Source organism: Heterocephalus glaber, unplaced genomic scaffold (assembly GCF_053883595.1).
Source record: "Heterocephalus glaber isolate CG9 unplaced genomic scaffold, H.glaber_assembly_v1.0 deba00001457, whole genome shotgun sequence".
In the NCBI taxonomy this organism is placed as follows: domain Eukaryota; kingdom Metazoa; phylum Chordata; class Mammalia; order Rodentia; family Bathyergidae; genus Heterocephalus; species Heterocephalus glaber.
In genome coordinates, this window is record NW_028258305.1 from 23,149,175 (window position 1) to 23,162,614 (window position 13,440).

The following is a 13,440-nucleotide window of genomic DNA, read 5'->3' on the forward strand; positions in this document are numbered from 1 at the left end:
TGTCACAGTAGACAATTTTTCAAATAAAACTAAAGTTGTTTTGATTTGTTTGTTTTCAAATCTTACCAGGGAACTACAGCATTATCTCAGTCTCCCACTAGAACTCTAAATAGCGTGCCAAATGTCATCAAGAAGCCAAAAATAAAACTAATGGAAGATAATGACTAATGTGAATTGGTCTTTCAGTGACTGAGACTTTTTCTCACGATAAAAAAGTTCTTTAAAATTATGACATAAATCCCAAAGATCATCCATGTAAACATGAAAAATTTCTGGTAGAAAATCATTATAAGCAAAATGTATGTATTTGTACCAATATAATCATTATGTACTGCAAACATGTACTAATAAAAAAACAATAAAGGCCATTACAAAAAATCATAAGTAAAGTTAAAAGACAAATGATGAACAGAAAAAATTTGTGATACATATCAAGGGTCCTTAAAATGGTTCTTTTTAGCTGGGCATAGTGGTGCCTACCTGTGGAGAGTTGCCACAAGTTCAAGACCAGCCTGAACTACATAGCAAAACCCTGTCTCAAACCCCTGACCCCCTCAAAGTTCTTTTTGACAACTAACTTTCTTTCTTTCTTTCTTTCTTTCTTTCTTTCTTTCTTTCTTTCTTTCTTTCTTTCTTTCTTTCTTTCTCTCTCTCTTTCTTTTTTTTGGATGGAGATAAGGGAAAAAAATTGCTGACCTCTTTATTCCACCATAACTGGGAGTCCTGCCTAATTCTTTACAAAAAATCAAAATCTCAATTGTCTTTCCACAAACCAAGTAACAAGTAGCATGTGTTAGTTAGCTTTCCATCATTATAATAAATACGTGAAATAATCAATTTATACAGAAAAAAGCAATTATTTTGGATCACAGTTTTGAAGAGTCCAATCCAGAACTAGTTGACCTTGCTGCTTTTGAGCCTCTGTGAGGCAGAATATCATGGAGGGAACATGTGGCATCACAAAACCACTCACCTTATGGCCAGGTAACAAAGGAGAGAGGAGGAGAGCAGATTCCTGCAATCCTCTTCAAGGATGCATCCCCAGTGACTTTCCATCAGGCCTCAATGACTTCCCATTAGGCCCCAGTGGCTTCCCATCATGCCCCAATGACTTTCTATCAGTCTGAACCTCCTATAGCCTCCACCGTCTCCCCATAGTGCCATCCTGGGAGAGAACCTTTACCACATGAACATTTAGGGGACCTGTAAGATGCAAACTATATCATAGCATATTTAATATGCTTAAGTTTCCCTCCTCATCTTTTGGTGAAGATATAAGCCATGAATAGCTCTCTATGACTAGAAAAATGGAAGAGAGAGAGCAGGTAGGAGAAGTAGTAAGCGAGTTTAAAACAAAGAGCAAGTGAGTAATTTATTTCTTTGAATAATTCAATCTCTCAGCACCTCAGGGTCAATTATATTTACAAATATAATTCTATCAACATCGATCTAATTATTTCAAACACCTTGAAAAAAAAGCCATAGGATATTTTCTTGAAGATCTAAATAATGTCAAAATCTCTTGTGATTTTCAGACACTTACTTCATGGTTCCAATTGCATTGGCACTTGTTAAGTCAACCCTTGTATCCCTTTGATTTGACTTTCTGGATACGCGCGCTGAGCTTGGCTTGATAGAGTGAGCATGGCAGCTTATGGCCAAAAGAGTTTCACTCCCATCAACCCCACAGACTTATGTGAAGTTCATGCGGATTTCAGAATTCAGTTGTCTGTCAGAAATACCTGTGACTATGGTCATAGACAATACGTAGGCTCTGCCTAGATCCTAACGCTGTGTGAATTTTACAAAAACTAAAGAGGAATAATTTGTTTCTTCTTCTTCTCCACCTCTCCTTCCCTTTCTCACCTTCTCCTCCAAGTTCCCTTTCCTCCTCCTTTACTCTCTACCCCTCTTTTCCTTCCTCCTTTTTTTCTTCCCCTTTCTTTTCTTCCTTTCATTAAACTCAAATTTATTCTGGTGTTCATTTGAACATTGCACTCTCAGGTATAGCTCTTTTTATCCTTCAATTGAGTGGACACTATCAATATAGTATGACTTTCTTGTAAGGATTTTAATAGCATTATTCTTCTACAGAAGTCTACTGCATTAAACATTTTTTAAATTAAATTTTTAGGGCCAGGGATGTAGCTCAGTAGCACCATGCCTGCCTGGCAAGCACAAGGTCCTGAGTTCAATTCCCCATACTGAAAAATATTAAATTTTTTAATTTAAATTAAAAAAAAATTTTAAAGTAAAATCAACTCGATTTTTTACTATGTTATGAAATAGTCTGAGGATATTGTTTTTCACATATCTTTTTATATATACCCTTCTTAGCTCCATATTGGGACTCTATGGACTCCAATTCATCTACTTCATTTGCCAGAAGAGCCAGTGGATTATTTAAAATATTGGTGATATTAAAAATATTTTAGGGAAAGGTCCTGAGCTTGGTTCCTGGTACTGAAAAAAGTATTTTGGGGTAATTTGCAGCAAGAAATAACTAATACATATTTATTGAAGTAGGTGTTGGATATAACAATTTTATTTTATTTTATTTTTTTTTGGAAACAGGGTCTTACTATGCAGTTCAGGCTAGCCTTGAACTCACTATGTAGCCCATTGTGGCTTGAACTTGCACCAATCTTGCAAGTTCTTTAAATTAGCTTGAAATTATTTATATTTTGGTTCTCTCATACAAGAAAAGTTATATGATATTTAAGCATGTATATCTATTTCACTTAACTAATATTATAGTCTCAAGGTGCATCCATTTTCCTAAAAATGACTCAAATTTATCTTTCTTGATGGCTGAATAGTACTCCATTGTGTATAAATATCACATTTTCTTTATCCATTCATTTGTAGATGGATATATAGACTGCTTCCAAGATTTAGCTCTTATGAATTATACTGTTATAAACATGGGTATAAATGCATTACTGGAGTATGATGCCTTTAACTCTTTTGGGAAGATACCTAGGAGGGGATAGCTTGGTCAAATGGAACTTCTAGTTTTAATTTTTTTGGAATCTCCATAGTGATTTCCATAATGGTTATACTAGTTTATGTCCCCATCTGTAGAAGGTTTCTTCATTTCCATAGACTCCTCAGCACTTGTTATTGTTTGATTTCTTTTTTTTTTTTTTTTGGTACCAGGGATGGAACTTGGGTCCTTGAGCTTGGGCAGCAGGCGGCGAAGCCACTGAGCTAAATCCCCGGCCCTATTGTTTGATTTCTTAATGGTAGCCATTAGCTCTTGCAGTTTTTCATACATTTACTTACTTATACTCTGTAACCTAGGTTAATTACTTAAACTCCTAAGCTTCAGTTTCATCATCTTGAAATGAAGATAAATAAGTCTGCCTCAAAGGGTTACTTTAAAAACAAAAAATTTAAAAAACTTTAAAAAGTTAAAAATATATAAAGTCTTTATTACAGAATCTTGCAAACATTAAGTAATCATATTAGCTATTTTCATTATTTTCAATTTAAAAATGACACTATGGTAATATACAGGAGCTATGACTATCTGGGCTACATTTGGAAGGGCATGTTAGGGCTAAGCTCCACAGAATGCTTTATCTAGATACCATAGCAACACAGATCAGTCACCTAAGCTTTCTAAATCAAGTACCCACTAAATATTCAGGGAGTCTTTTTGTAGAGCATAGAATATCACATTGGGATATGTTGTGTTTTCGTACACATATACACAGCACCTTCGATGAATTAATTTGGGATCTTGAAGGCTGGGGACTGGGAACTAGCATTAAAAGAAGCTCTGCTGGTGATTCTTATGAGCATTAAAATCTGAGAGGTACTAGCCAATAATTCCTAGAAACAAGCCTGACAGTTTTTATTTATTTTTATTTTTATTTTTTTTGAGACAGGATCTCACTATGTAGTTCATTCAGGCTGGCCTTGAACTCACTATATAGCTCAGGCTGGCCTCAAACTCACAGCAACCCTCCTGCCTCATACTCCCATGTTCAGGGATTACAGGTGTGTGTTAACATGCCCAGCAGTTACAGGATTCGAAGACCTGAGATCTCCAAACTGACAGAAGCTCATGATGGAAAGTTCTGAAAGGCCCATGTACATATAATACCTACTTCTTGTAAAAAATCTAAGTTGCAGGATGCAACAGCAGTTTCTTGGTAAACTATCTGGATTTTCTTATACTCAGATCATAGTTCAATCTAAACAGATACCCAGTAACAGAGCAGGTAACTTTCCACATTGTTTCCTAAAGTATATGGGTGCCACTGTCTTCATTTTAAAGTATTCTTTAGAATAAGTGGTAAAATGTATCTTAAGTTTATATTTTTATCACCTTTACCGTGAAAGTAGGTCATTTTTCTAAAAAGACTATTTTCTGTTTACAGTGATGTCAGGAAAATTCATGTATGTGAAAAATGTTGGTGGTTCCGACTTTATCATCAGCCAGCTTCCTGAAGGACGCTTAGCTGTGGTCAAGTTTTCTTTGTGGCCAAAGAAAGATTCATTTTCTACGTATTACTATGTTGACAGTTTCCTATGATAAATTTCAGTTGTTAAAGCTAGATGTCATACTTGATAAAAGATTAGTATTCACAATTATGAAAGCTCTTAAAATTCAATAATCAAAAGATACAACTAAAAACTGATAAAAGATTTGAACAAATACTTCACCAAAGAAGACATATTGATGGCAAGCAAACACATTATAATAAACATCACCAGACATTAGGAAAATACAAATTAAAACTCTAATGGGATACCTGTATATACCTACTGGAATGATAAAAATAAATTTTGAACAACCCTGAGCACATCAAGTTCTGACAAAGATATGATCCATGTTGAACTCTTATGTATTGCTGGTGGGAATACAAAATGGTACTGTTACTTTGGAAATCAATTTAGTAGATTTTTGTAAAATTAAACACACACACACTTCATCTGAGTCAGCAACCTTGTATATAGATATTTATTTACCCAAGAGAAATGAAAACATATGTACCCACAGAAACTTGCACATACGTGGATGTTCCTAACAACCTTATTCATGATGGCTAAAGTGAAAACAATGTAAATATGTAACAGCTGAATAGGTAAACAAATTGTGTATTCACTCAATGGAATGCTAAATTGGTACAAAAAGAAACAAACTACTGATGCATGCATCCAAATGGGCTAATCTCAAATATATTACACTAACAGAAAGAAACCAGGCACAAATGGTTACATACTGTCTAATTCATATGACATTCTGAAAAAGGTAGGTTATTTGGACAGAAAGTAGGTCAGTGGTTGTGATCAGCTGGGTGACGGGGAGGAGACTGTCAACAAAAGGGCGTTTTATTTTGAGGGGTGCTGGAAGTGTTCTACATCTTGGTTGACTGTGTTGGTGGTTAAACAACAGTGTTTGTCAAAATAAAAAGTTTTGAGTTTTACCTCAATAAACTTGACTTTAAAAAAGGACACACAAACTTGGACATAGGCTGATCTGACATATAATGTCTTTGAATTCCAGTTACTGTGTAAAAGGTCTAGTATTAAAATTCTGGATGAGTCTTTCAAGCAAGCATTTTTCTGGACAGTTTCAGTTGGTTAAGGTGGAATACGGACCAAAGGCAGTAGATCTAAAATCTAGTTTTGATAGATAGAGTCTCCAGATGAGTTTTCCTGTCTAAACTATGCTGTCTGTCTCCACTGTGCTGCTGTTTAATCTTTCCTTGCAACCAACCAGCCACATCATCATCGTTTTATGTTTTGCTTTTCTTAAGTCAATTATTGTTTCTCCTTTTTATGAAAAAATAAAACAAAATTTTATAACAAAATAATAGGAGAATAATAGGTAATACATTGTGCATCATTATCTTCAAAGGAGAAACAGGTAAAAATACAAAACTTTCTTTTCAATGAACTAAGATGAACTAGTAGTCTAAATGAAATAAATTAGCATATTTTAAAATATTTTTGAAACAATGAAATATGTCATATAGGGATGTATTTTAACTTCGCTTTCTACCTATTTATTGCTCATCTATTTTGCTCTTTATTTGGATATACACATATAGTATTAGTATATATTTATTTGTTTAGTACATATATTTAATGTATTAGTTTATTATATATTTATTAGCTTAGTATATGTATTTTGTATTTTACATATAAGAGAAACTATGTGATATTTTAGCTTGGTGTGTCTGACTTCACTTTATTTTATTTTTTTTGCACTTTATTAAATTCTTTTATTGGTACATTGTAGGTATACAACACAATTACATTTCTCATTGGGAATTGTACCTTTACATGACGCATCTTGGTTCTTATTTTTTCCCCATTCCTAGCCCTCCCTTCACGCCCTCCACCCTTCCCTATTTACAAAGACTTTATTTCCATTTTATCCATTTCTCAGCATTTTTCCTTTCCCTTCTTTCCTTTCCCCTGCCCCTCCCACTACCCCTACCCCTTTGGACCTTTTCTTCCTATTTTACATTATCGATTATTCATTCTAATCATTGGTACATTTTAGGTATACAATTTAATGACATTCATCATTGGAAATTTGCACCTTTACATAGTCTCTCTTAGTTCTTATTTTTCACCCTTGCCCAGCCCTCCCTTCAACCCTCCATTCCGCCCTATTTACAAAGATTTTGTTCCTATTTTTCCATTTTCTCATATTAATCCCATTCCCTTCTATCCTTTCCCCTAGCCCTCCCACTTCCTTCCCCTTTGCCCCTTTTCTTCCTATTTCACATTACCTATTATACATTTAGTCCTTATTTACACTTTCAGTTTCTCACACCAGAGAAACTATTCAGTATTTATACGTGTGTGTCCTATTTATTTCATTTAAGAGTATCGCCTCAATGTGCATCCACGTAGCTATAAATGTCTCCAATTTCTCATTTTTTATGGCTGAGTAGTACTCCATTTTATAAAAAACCCACATTTTCTTGATCCAGTCTCCAGTTGATGGGCAATTGGGCTGCTTCCAAGTTTTAGATATTACAAATTGTGCTGCTATGAACATGGGTGCACATATATGACTGTGGTATGATTCTTTTAATTCTTTGGGGAAGATACCTAGCAGGGGAATAGCTGGGTCAAATGGGACTTCCAGTCCTAGTTCTTTGAGGTATCTCCATACTGAAGGCCATAGTGGTTGCAGCAGTCTACACTCCTACTAGCAGTGGAGCAGTTCCTCTTTCCCAACAGCCCCACCAGCATTTGTTATTGCTTGATTTCTTGATAGCAGGCATTCTTTCTGGAGTGAAGTAGAATCTCAGCATTGTTTTCATTTGCATCTCTCTAATGACCAGTGATGTTGAACATTTTTTCATATGTTTATTTGCCATTTCTACTTCTTTGTCTGAGAAATGTCTGTTCATTTCAGATGTCCATTTTTGGATTGGGTCTTTAAATTTGGGAGGTCTGATTTTTTAAAGTTCTTTATAGATTCTAGATAGTAGACCTTTGTCTGAGGGACAGCAGGTGAAAATTTTTTCCCACATTGTGGGTTCTTTTCACACTGTTGGTGGTTTCTCTTGCTGTGCAGCTTTTTAGTAAGAAGAGATCCCACTTGTTGATTGTTTGTGCTAGTTCATGAGCAACTGAAGTTTTGTTCATAAAATCTTTTCCTACACCAACGTCTTCAAGAGTTCTTCCTAAACTCTCTTTGAGCTGGTTTAGTGTTTCTGTTTTAATATTTAGATCTTTAATCCATTTTGATTTTAGTTTAGTGCATGGTGAGAGATATAGGTTTAGTTTTAGTCTTTGGCAAGTTGAAACCCAATATTTCCAGCACCATTTATTAAAGAGGCTATCTTTCCTCCAGTGAGAGTGTTTGGCTCCTTTGTCGAAGATGAGGTGGCTCAGTGTGTCTGGAATTGTTTCTGCATCTTCTAATCTGTTCCACTGGTCCTCAGGTCTGTTTCTTTGCCAGTACCATGCTGTTTTTATCACAGTATAGTTTCAAGTTGGGGGTTGTAATACCCTCTTCCATGTCTCTTTTACCTAGAATTGCTTTTGCTATTCTGGGTCTCTTCTTGTTCCAAATGAATTTTAGACATTATATTCTAATTGAATATGTAGGTCCCATAATTTTACTTCATGTAAGAAATTTAAATATGTGCAATCTCTTTGATACCACTTGGAAAATTTGTATAATTAAATTTCTCAGGTATAATTTATGCATCTGCAAGATCCATTCAATATTTAATCAAGATTCAGGATTTTAATTCCTTGAATCTTTCTTATAAGACAGATGGACAACCTTACTTTGGGCTTGAAAAAATAGCCTCAACAGTAGACTAGCACTTTGGAATTATGCTGCTGCTTCTAATCCGATTGAAAGAGTAATAGGTCAGGTCAAGTATGGGAACTTCATCTACCTCCCTAGTTTACCACACTTAACAAGAAATCCCTTTCTCTTCTCATTAGGGAAGTAGAGGCAGTCTACTCTCAGTTTACTGGCCTAGTAGATTTTGCAGAAAATCTCTGAATTACTGGCTGAATTTTTCAGAAAAACTAATTGAAGCAGTGAGTTTTATTGTTTAGGAATGAGAGCTTCTGACAGTGGGAGAAGCTGAGAGGCAGAAGCTAATATGCAAATTTAGGAAATAAGGTTCAGTTTTAGTTACACATTCTCCAGTGTGAAATATTCTCCTACCATTGCTATTTATTAGGGTTCTCCAGAGAAACAGAACCAATGTGATAGACAGACAGACAGATGAGAAGAAATTTTTTAGGATAACTGGTTCATGAAATTATAGAGGCTAAGTTCTATGATAAGCCATCTGAAAGGCAGGCAACCAGGGAAGCTGATTGTGTAACTCTCAGTCCAAGGTCTAAACCCTGGGAAGTGGATGGGCCAATGGCACAGGTCCTGGAATTCAAAGACCTGAGAACCTGAGGTTCTAATGTTAAGGCAAGAGAAAAGGGTATTCCAGCCCCAGAAGAGAGGGAGAATCTATCTTTTCTCTGCCTTTTTTTTTTTCCTATCCAGACCTTCAGCCAATTGGATGGTGTCTGGCCTCATAGGATGAGGAAGTCTTCTTTAGTCCACTAAATTCAAATGCCAATGTCTTCTGGAAACACGCTCATAGACAAGCCCAGAAATGATACTTTCCTATCTGGGTATCACTTAACTCAGTCATATTGACACACTGAAAATTAATCATCCCACTGAGTGACTCTAAGGGACAAAATGCTTGAATTTTCAAAAAAAAATTTTCTTTTTTTTCCCTACTGGGGATTGAGCCCTTGGCTTTTACACTGAGCAACATCCCTAGCCTTTCTATATCTCTATCTCTATTCTGAGACAGGGTGCACTAAGTTGATTAGGCTGGGCTTGAACCTGTGATCCTGCTGCTGCAGTCTCTCACAGTGCTGGGATTACAGGCATGCACAACCACATCTGGCTAAATATACAGTTGATTTAAAAAATGGTGATCTACCTTCTGTGTGGCAAGAACTTTAGATTACTGTTCTAGTATGAGGAAGTATTTTTCTTCACTCCAAGACATTCTTAGGTCCAGGAGTTAGTCTTTTATTGAGTATGTAGTATTTATCATTATTAGATACTGTGCAGGTGGAGGGAAAAGTGGGGAGGAGGTAAGGATAAAAAATGACAAGACCTACTTCCTAGATATAAGTAGCTTACAATTTAGTCAGCAAAATAGTTGCAACTATATTAGGAATTTTTCATCTTGTGGAACTTCTGTTATTTGAAGCCAGTAGAGAGAATGGCTTTGCTATGTTGCCAATGTTTGGACATTACTTTTAGTGTACAACGGTTCTCACGGATACAAAGTATTGTGCAGCCCACCATTGTTGAAAAAGAAAAAAAAAGTGCTTCAAGTTGGTAGTATATGGATGTCTTTAAAAGTACTGGTTTTGGAGTAGAGCAGATCACTGGGCCTGAATCCCAGATCTGCAATTAGTGGCTGATGTGAAACCAGATGAATTAACTTCTCTATACCTCATTTTTCTCTGTTTATGAAAGCAACATCTCATTTAGCTGATATATGAATTACATATACAAATACATGGAAAACCATTAACTTAGTGCCTGGTACATTAAAGGTGATTAATAAATGTAAGTTATTACTATTATTTCATGTTCTCCCGGGGGAGGCAAAACCCATGGGAAATGGATTTGAAAACACAGACAATAACTTACAAATGATAATGTACCAGTAAATACCATGGGAAGAGCTATATGTTTTGCAGCAATAAAATAATGGCCTCTAAGAAAATCCAAAACATGTTTTCATTACTTCTAAACCTTCTTGCATAGTCTCAGGTGGATGTCTAGATTATTTCCGGCTGTGAATTTAATCCTATGAATTTCTTGGAATTCAGCATTTAAGATTCAAAGGTAAACAACAGATTGGGCAAGGCCCTAGAGAAAAAAGGCAGTTTTAGTGCTGGTGTCTGGTTTATACTTAAGTGATTAAGAATTTCCCTTGACAGCTTGTAGTGGGAGTGGTTCTCTTGCAAAATTCCAAGGGAAATGTTCTCTGGACAGTCTTACTTGTCTTTGGGCCACCATCTCCTACATATTTTAATTTTAAAGGTCCCTGCCTCAAGCTTTATTTTTCCCAGATGTCTGATGTCAAAAATCTTACAAAGTTTTTCACTTTAGTAATCTCTTTTCTTTACCAGGTGAAATGAAAATATCCCTGATGTTGGTCAACCTCTACTGTCCTCCTCATTGTGTAGTATGGCTACTACCTACTTAACTAAACCCCTGAGTCTGGAACTGTCTTGTTTGGATCTTTGGATCTCTGTATCCTGTGGCTCTATCTACTTTTCAGTTTTGTTTGTAAATTTCTCCAGGACATAAAGGGTCAAAAGACCTTGTAGAATCTTAATTCATCTTGACTCTATTTCTTGTCTAGCACAATGCTATGAAAAAGAAGTGAAAAGTAAATTATTGTTTTTGGTTTTTATGACCTTTTTTGTCTTCCCATAACCGGGGACTGTAATGTGTTCTCTAGTATTCTTTCAAGATTATAAATTGCAGAGTGGACTATGATTGTGGCAGACAATTCCAGACCTTCTGGAACAACTGCAAAAGGTGACATAAACCTGTGGAATCTCAGAAGGGAAAAAATTCCTGAACAGTCTCAGAAACTGATCTTCAATGGTCAATGATTTGAGATATAGAAGATTAGACTTACCAAGTTTAAAAAGAGTCCCAGCACAAAAAAACTATCCAGTAAAATGTACACTCAATTTGGGTGAGAATGGGTCATTTCTTGTTTGTTTGTTGTTTTTTTTTTTTTTTGAGATAGGATCTTGCTGTGTAGCTCAGGCTGGCCTTGAACTCACTATGCAGCCCAAACTGGCCTTGAACTCAGGCAATCTTCCTGCCTCAGCCTCCTGAGTACTGGGATTATGGGTGTGTTCCAACATACCTGACAATGGGAATGAGTCACATTGGTACCTTTCTAGGCTCTTCAGGACTCAGAAGTCCCTGGAAATGAGTCATCAACAATGGAAAGCTGCTCTTTAGAATCTTCTAAAACAAGTCCATGAGGTTTTGATCTGCTAAACTTTAACCTAGACGAACAACATCCTTATTTCTCTCATTTTATGACAATTTCTTTGGCTATTTCTGTCAACTTAAAATTTAGCATGTAGAGTAAAAACCAGGCTGCTAAAAAAAAGACCAAAGTCGTTTTTTTCCATTTCTACTAAGAACTGATTTTGAGATGTACTCGAGGTAAAAGAATTTCCGGGAAACAAGTCTTTAGTGAAAAAAAGTGGGGCCTAGAGAATGTAAGGGGCGGTAAGATATTTAGGTCTGATCAAATTAACAAGCAGAGGCTACTTCTGAGCTTTCTGGCAAGGGAAATGGATATGCGTGATATGGAAGGAGACTCACTTAAAATACTATTTAATTTCTACATTGCCTTAACAATGTAGACTTTTTTTTTTTTTGGCACTGGGGATCGAACTTGGGCCCTTGCACTTGCACAGCAGGCTGCGAAACCACTGAGCTAAATCCCCAACCCCTAAAAATACTATTTACCAGGACTTTAGTCACAGCACTTTCCAGGAATCTAAAAACGAAACGAGGGTGGGGGAGCAAGATTTGGATATTTCCACAAGACTGAAGCAAAAAAACCTATTATTTCAGGGTTTAGGGCATAATGAAAATACGCTAAGAACCTGGTGGAAGTTAAATAACATTTTACATTGACAATAAAGCTTGTTTTTCATTTTTCACTGTAAATAAACGATACAATGAGAAGAACTACCCTTGACTGAATTTTTAAAATGACAGATGAAAAGAGTAAAGCAGGTCTAGAGAAGAAAGAAAGCAAAAACGGGAGGCGGGCCGCATTCGCCGCACTCGGACCCCACCTTCTCCCGGATCCAGGAAACAAAGCTCCGCCCAGGCGCTCCCCTGTAGTCCGCGTTCTGGACCCTCTTCCGCGCAGTTTGGTTCCGCCCTCCTCTGACAGGTCCGTCTAGAGGAAACGAGGCGGGACTTCCGGCTTTTGAAAAACTTCCGGCGGGAACCGGAAGATGCGGTAAAACACAGAATCCCGGGTCCACTGACGAGCCGGGCGCCAAGGTGAGCTGTGCTTCCGCCTCGGCGGCGTCCTGCGGGCGCACCCGAGCCTGCGTCCGGGCTCCGGTATTTTTGGGGCCATTTAAAAAGTTCAGACTGCAAGTATGGGAAATAATGGCCCTTTTTAAAAATGAAAAGTTTTATTACATTTTTCAGCGGTTGTTTCTCAACAACCTCCACCCGGAAACATCCTTTCTGGCTGCCACATGTCATCTGGCGCGTCTTCTGTCTACTTGAAGCAGCTCTTATGGATAGGGCAGATAGGGGAAAGCCGGGGCAAACCTAGATTGTTTTTGTACCTGAAAGGATCAGAGATGGGGGAGGAAGCACTTTTGTCACTCTTCTGATCGTGGTTCTGTCTGCATCAACTGCATCTTCAGCAGGGCGTCTAGGAGGCGCTTGAATAACTGTTGAGGAAAGGACTGAATGGAACTCTACGAAGCTTTCCTAGAACCTCCCCAGGACAGCCTGTCGTTAATACGATGCGTGTGGAATGGGAAACAAAGCTAGTTTTGGTGTTTGGGGTTCTAGGTTCTGTTCCTTTGCCATGCATCTCCTCTCTCTGAGTAAATCATTTCACATCATTTGAGTCTCACGCCTCTCGTAAAATAATACAGCAAGGCTCTCTGATCTCAGAGGCTCTGCAGCTCTCGAATTTTGTTCTTATGACTTGAGAATCTGTGCTAACATTCCGAGTACTTCTGTTCCTTACTTCAGAGAAACTTCTTTAAGTGCCTCTTAAGTTGTTTTGTCCACTGTCCTTGAAGTTTTAGGTTCTCTTCCATATGTGTGTGTGTGTGTGTGTGTGAGACCTGTCCTTTTCTCCCTACTTGCCCTGGTTTAGTACCTTCTCCCTTCGT

At 37.1% G+C, this 13,440-nt stretch overlaps 1 protein-coding gene across 2 annotated transcripts in view; it reads left to right on the forward strand.

The window, feature by feature from the left end:
- The first annotated feature begins 12,506 nt into the window (after nt 1-12,506).
- The window catches only part of Srbd1 (S1 RNA binding domain 1), a 240,327-nt gene continuing 239,393 nt past the window's right edge, over nt 12,507-13,440 (forward strand). For both annotated transcript variants that reach the window (XM_087216429.1, XM_021253815.2), the window contains exon 1: nt 12,507-12,583. The gene's annotated coding sequence lies outside the window, so the exon portion shown is untranslated. The remainder of the gene's footprint in view (nt 12,584-13,440) is intronic.